Below are 7,177 nucleotides of genomic sequence, written 5' to 3' on the forward strand. Positions count from 1 at the left end.
AGAATCCCCGTGCATTTTCGAAAACCGTGATATAATTATGTCTAATCAAGCCTTTTCGGTTTCCAAAAAGGCAATCTGACGACTTGTACACCTCCCCGCGTTTTGAAAGTGGGAAGTGATGATTACTGCCTTTTGGCTGTGCCTTCGATCCCTATAAGTAGGCCTTCCTTCTCTTTTAAGAAATTTTTACCCATCACCTTTGCCAAAATCTTCAAGAACTTGCACCAGAGTTCAAAGCTTCGAAATCCAGTCCGACGTCCTGCCGCAGGTTTTCTGGTTCAAGTTTCCATTTTTCTCCGAATCTCCATTTTCTCCCAGGTAAGAACTTCGTTCTTTTGAGCTTTCTATTATGACATGCATGCCATTTCTGTGTTCTGTGACCTCTGTGTTCTTGAATAGGGTTTTAAGGGTTTTTTGGTATAAACCGTCTAGCGCTTGGTAATGTGCGTTTTTATGCTTTGCATTGGTTAAGACTATAGTTTGATAGCTATGATCTCTGGTTTGGGACGTTAGGTTGACGAAAGATTCAACCTTTTAGCTAGTTGAAAAAACCAAAAAAATTTCCCGCCCCTCAGGAGTCGAAAAAAAAAAGTTCTCTTTTCAGAAAACAATTTACTTTCCTTTTTGTTTTTATCCGTCCTTCAAACTACCCACGTTGAACTTAGCATAGGATTAGGATGCTGCTGGTTATTTAGGCACGAGCAACGTTATCCCAAACTTCCCCACTACCTCGCGGATTGTGTCTTATCTCCTCCATTGTCTGTTTGCAGTTCATATGCAAGACCCTTGGGGGGGGGGGGGGAGAAAGACCTATTGAAGATGATCTTTTGGCCCAATTGCTCGAAGGCGAAGAGAATCCATCTACGTTGGTCTCAGAAATCCCCTTTTCTCGTCCTAGCCCAAATCCTCCACCAGTTTCCAATCAGAAAATGGTCAGAACAAAAACCAAAGCTAGAAAAAGACGCAACCTCAACTCTCCAAGTCAGCCTTCTGCTGATGCCCCCTCGACCAGTGGTCGAGGGGAATCTCCCCTGAAAGCGAAGTTCAGAGGCGCGCCCGTCCTCGGCATGCCGACCAGCCGGCTGTCGAGTGGCATGTCGTTTCTCCAAGTTCGGTGACCATTCGAATGATCGCCAACTATTTAAACAAATACAATCTGACGGGGGTGACCCTGGTCAGACCTTCGATCGACTAGCGAGCCAACCTACCAGGGGGGGCTTATAGCGCCTGGTCGAGATACCATATCGAGGCTGGTGCCACCTTGCCTCTTCATTCATTCTTCCAAGGGGTGGCAAACTACTTTGGGGTGGCCCCCTTTCAAATCACCCCGAACGGGTATAGGATGCTGGCCACGCTCTATATCCTCTACAAGCTCAAGAAATGGCCAGCTCCGTCGCCTCATGAGGTCAATTTCCTGTTCGACCTCAAGTCCAACCCCAACCAGGATGGTACGGGGTTCTTTCATTTCTGCCACCAGGAGACTGGACGCACCTTTTTTTCCGACACCACTCACATCTCCAACGTGGGGAAGTACCATCAAGAGTACTTCCTTACGCCCGACATTGCCGCGGATAATCTGGCCTTCATTTGAGGAGGTAAAGAAAATAATAATCCTTGAACCAATAGTTTCCACTTTAATTCTTTCTTGTCGTAATACTTAGCTGTTCCATTGTATTCCAGGCCCATGGTTACGCCCGACCCCCACTCCAGGAATGGAGTCGAGGGCAACACTCTTAGCCAGCATGCCAAGTGCTGCTAAGAGTGTGAAGAACTTAATTAACGAGGCCAACCTTAGGCTGGCTGGCCTTTGGGGCTTCCATCCTGCGACTAATGAACCCACAGTAAGTGGTGTCCACGCCGATGCGGGACCCGAGTAGGAACCCGAGCAGCAACCTCAGGCACCCCCTCCTCGGAGGAGGCCAAATGGGGCTACAATCAGAAAACCTGTCGTTCCCCACCGAGCAGCGGAATCATCGGTCCCCAAGGGCAAGGGGAAACAAAAGGTTTCCGAACCTACCGAACTGTCTGGCGACTCGTCGGAAGTAAACGGTACACCATTCTTGTTTTTGCATAATCTGCCAATTCCTTCCCATCTATTTGATGGGGATGACAACTTTAGGAACGCCCCTTCTTTAAACTCAGATTTCTTCCAGGAACTAGGTAGTTTAGTAGATAATGTTACGACCAGTAGGTGTAGCTCGGGTATTTTACTTGTAATCTTTTCACTTTGATCTTTGCTCCTCGTGATCCTTTAATCTAACTGTTCGAATTGTTTTCCTTTGTGCAGGTATGGACTCTGAGAACTTCTTCGAGCATTACCAAACTGCTGCTGCTACCTCTGTCCCGAAGGACAGCAAAAGGGCCTGAGGGGAAAGCAGTAAGACTCCCTCAAAAAAGGCTCAAACAGAGGATACTCCCGGCGCCGACCCTTCTAAGGAGAACACGACACCTCCGCCTCCCACCGAACAGTCGTCGCCCACGCCTGCGAATCCACAACCCTCCTCTAAGGCCGCTGGTAGAGGGACTCTGGACAACTTGTCCGAAGGCTCCCTGTCCAGCCTTGTGGTCGGGTTGGCCAGGGAGAGAATATATAAGCTCTCCAAGCACAGGCGCAGCTAGGCCACCATCAACGAAACTGCCTCAATGGAGGCTGACCAAATCATCAACCAGGGGTTGAATGAGATAGTCAACGTAAGTCAATTTCTGTTGTTTCATCATTTATTCTGACTTCTATTCCTTACTTTTTCGTTTTTTGTTTTCAGGGACTGTTGTCTTTAACTGCTGGCTGGCGCCGTACTGGGGCCCTGGTTTCTCGCAGGCAGAACTTTGACTCTAGGCTTGCTCAGTCCAAGCAAGCACTTGAGGATGAGAAGAAAAAGCTGCTCGAGGAGAACAAGAAGCTATCCAAGTTGAACGAACAGTTATGCGAGGACCAAGCCAACCTCACCCAAGAACTTCAGGAAAGTCAAGGGGCCCTGAAGAAAGCTATCGACGAGTGGCACAGGTGGAGGGAGAGCTCTGTACTCCACACTCAAGAGTGTAAAAAGCTCACACTCGATCTGACCGCCAGCAGGGATGGGGCGAAGAAGCTTGAGGAGCGGGTGCGCGAGCTCGAGCTCGAGCGGCGAGTGCTAGAGTTAGAGGAGGATAAGGCCAAAACTTTGAAGAAGTATAAGGAAGCCACCTTCCTCTATTTCTACGACTTCTGGAAGCACAATCGAGAGGCCAACATTAACTATCTCTCCGAGCGGTTGCAAAGGACGCTTATGGCGCAGTGCACCGCTCGGTTGGAGGCAGAAGAGAAAGCCAAGGCCAACACCCCTGCTGCTGATGCTGCGGCTGGACCTCCGGCTGATCAGAGTGCTCCTAATCCAGAAAACCCTCCTGCTCCCCAACAAAATTAATATATTTTATTATTTTTTTCAGCTTTTATGGCCCACGGGTTTTTTTGTAAAGACCATTTTTTTTCTTTTATTGCTGCGAGGGCAGCCCTTTTACTTATGCTTGAACAATTACATCCTAGCAGTACTGCTCGCGGTGTAAAGGTTTTTTCCTTTTAATTTCATATTTACATCCGAGCACTAATGCTCGCGGTGTAAACGTTTGCCTTTTTGATATTATAATGTTTCTTTTATTATAATACCTGTTCGCATGACCGAACTTAGCATAGTACTTTGGTTTGCTTTTTCAAAACATAAATTTTGAAAAATGTTCTAAGTACTGTAGCATGCTTTCACTCATTTTGTTCATGTGTTTACAAACCTCATGGTACGCTTTGCTATCGATGTACCTTATATGCCCCCCAAGTGATCGAGAAGCTTTAGATCCTTGGTCACTTGCCTTGACCATAACCTGTTCGAACATCACTGCTCGTTGCAAAATTCAATACTTGTAATACAGCAAAACAACACACGTAATGAACAAATACTTGTAAAAATAAATTTACAAAGGTTGGCAAGAATGACTGGCTGCGCACAGTCCCTTATAATCTCGTATTAAAAATGGACTAAACATGTCTTTACGAGTGATCTTAAAAAGATCTTACACTTATAAGCGATTAGCCATACAACTTGGCTAACCCTTTTTCGAAACTTGTAAAAAGTAAAAATTAATACAAGCCAGTCCTTTAAGAAGGATTGTTTACTGATAATACTTGCGCATGTGTTCTCCATTCCAATAGCGTGGAACGAGATCTCCATTCATGCGTGCAAGTTTGTAGGTGCCTGGATGAAGGAAGTCTTCAATCTGGTAAGGTCCTTCCCAGTTTGGTCTAAGTACTCCAGCAGTGAGGTCGCGGGTATTTAAGAAAACTCGTCGTAGTACTAGGTCACCGACGTTGAATTTTCTTTCTTTTACCTTCGAGTTAAAGTGCCGGGCAACCTTTTGCTGGTACGCAACAACTCGGAGTTGGGCTTTTTCTCGTATTTCGTCAATCGAGTCTAGGGACTCCATCATCAGCTGGCTGTTTTGGCTCTGGTCATATGTAATGCGTCGATGTGAGGGGGGATCTAATTCGACAGGTAACATGGCCTCATATCCGTAGGCTAAGGAAAACGGGGTATGGCCTGTCGCTGTTCTGTGGGAAGTTCTGTACGACCAGAGGACTTCAGGCAGTTGCTCTGGCCATGCTCCTTTAGCGTCTTCAAGCCTCTTATTCAGGGTGTCCTTAAGAGTTTTATTCACGGCCTCGACCTGCCCGTTTGCTTGTGGATGCGCAACTGAAGAAAACCTTTTGATAATCCCGTGCCTTTCGCAGAAGTCGGTGAATAAATCGCTGTCAAATTGGGTTCCGTTGTCTGAAACAATCTTTCGGGGCAAACCGTACCGGCAAACAATGTTCTTGATGACAAAGTCAAGAAGTTTCTTGGTCGTTATGGTAGCGAGTGGTTCAGCTTCGACCCATTTGGTGAAGTAGTCAGCTGCCACAACTGCGTACTTCACTCCGCCTTTTCCCGTGGGCAGGGATCCAATCAAGTCTATACCCCATACTGCGAAAGGCCAAGGACTCTGCATCTGTTTTAACTCGTTTGGAGCTGCTCGTGGAATTTTTGAAAATCTTTGACATTTATCTCATTTTCGTTCATAGTTGGCCAGAAGTAGCCTTGCCTTAGAATCATTTTTGCCAAACTTTGCCCCCCAGCGTGATCCCCGCAGAAGCCTTCATGTACCTCTTTCATCAGCTCCTTAGCTTTTTCTGGTGTAATGCACCTGAGTAGTGGCATGGAATGTCCTCTTCGGTACATAACACCATCGACCAGTATGTACCTAGCAGCCTGCCTTTGTAGAGTTCTGGCCTTGTTTCTATCTGTTGGTAGTACACCTTTTGTCAGATACAACAAGTAAGGCGCCATCCATGTATCTTCCATCCGGATTTCCATACTGGCTTCAATTGCTCGTATGCTTGGTTCACTCAATCTTTCTACTGGCACAATGTTCAAAGTGTCAGCATCTTCGCGCTTGCAAGTTTGGCTAAGGCATCTGCATTCGAATTCTGATCTCGTGGTATTTGCTGGAGGGTATACTTTGTGAACTGGGTTAGCAGGTCTTTAGTTTTATTCAAGTAGGCCACCATTCTTAGACCTCGAGCTTGATATTCCCCTAGAACCTGATTCACTACCAGCTGTGAATCACTGTAAATATCCAGCGCCTTTATGCTCATGTCTTTGGTCATTCTCAATCCAGCGAGGAGTGCTTCGTATTCGGCTTCATTATTTGACGCGGTGAAGTCGAACCTAATGGCGCAGTGAAATTGATGCCCTTCCAGCGTTATCAATATCACACCCGCTCCTGCGTGGGATTCGTTGGATGACCCATCTGTGAATAACTTCCACGAAGGAGCTCCATCTTGGGGCTCAGGCCCACTAGGCTGTTCGCACTGCTCGCTGTCTGGGAGTTCGGTGAACTCTGCAATAAGATCGGCCAAGACCTGTCCCTTTACTACTGCTTGCGGTGAATAGGTAATGTCAAACTGCCCTAGTTCGACTGCCCATTTTAATAAACGCCCAGCTGCCTCTGGTTTTTGGAGGACTTGTCGAAAGGGCTGGTCGGTTAAAACTGTGATAGGGTGGGCTTGAAAGTAAGGACGTAGCTTTCTTGAGGCCAAGATTAAATAGTATGCTAACCTCTCGATGGGAGGATACCTCAGTTCTACTCCGATCAGCCTCTTGCTTACATAGTAAACTGCTTTTTGTACGCCTTCTTCTTCTCGTACTAGTACCGCACTAGCAGCAACTCCAGTGATCGCCAAGTAAATGAACAAAGTTTCTCCTTCGATTGGCTTTGACAAGATGGGAGGCTGTGCCATATGGGCTTTCAAGGCCTGAAAAGCTTGCTCGCAGTCTCCTGTCCATTCAAATTTCTTATTGCCTCTAAGTATATTGAAAAAAGGGACGCATTTGTCTGTTGACTTCGAAATAAATCTACTTAGGGCTGCAATCCTCCCGGTTAAACTTTGTACATCTTTGATCTTTTCTGGCGATTTCATGTCGATCAGGGCTTTTATCTTGTCAGGGTTGGCCTTGATTCCTCTTGAATTCACAATGAACCCCAAAAACTTCCCTGATCCAACTCCAAAGGAACATTTGAGAGGATTCAATTTCATCTGGTACTTGTTCAATACATCAAAACATTCTTGTAAATCCCTTACATGTCCTTCTTCCTTCTTAGACTTTACCAGCATGTCATCCACGTATACCTCCATGTTTATCCCGATCAATTCTTTAAACATGTGGTTAACTAACCGCTGGTAAGTCGCACCTGCGTTTTTTAGTCCTAAGGGCATTACTTTATAACAGTATAAGCCCGTATCGGTCCGAAAGCTGGTGTGATCCTCGTCAGGGGGATGCGTGCTAATCTGATTGTAGCCTGAATATGCATCCATGAAGGAGAGGATCTCGTGTCCTGCAGTAGCATCGACCAACTGGTCGATTCTTGGGAGTGGGAAGCAGTCCTTTGGGCAGGCTTTATTGAGGTCTGTAGTATCCACACAGGTTCGCCATTTTTCATTAGGCTTGGGAACTAGCACTGGATTGGAGACCCACGATGGATAAAACGCCACCCTGATGAACCCATTCTCCTTTAACCTTTCAACTTCTTCTTTTAAGGCTCTCGATCGATCCTTATCGGGCAACCTTCTTTTTTGTTGCACGGGCGGAAAAGTCTTGTCTATGTTAAGGAC

The sequence above is a fragment of the Humulus lupulus genome, chromosome 7, assembly GCF_963169125.1.
Source record: "Humulus lupulus chromosome 7, drHumLupu1.1, whole genome shotgun sequence".
Lineage (NCBI taxonomy): Eukaryota > Viridiplantae > Streptophyta > Magnoliopsida > Rosales > Cannabaceae > Humulus > Humulus lupulus.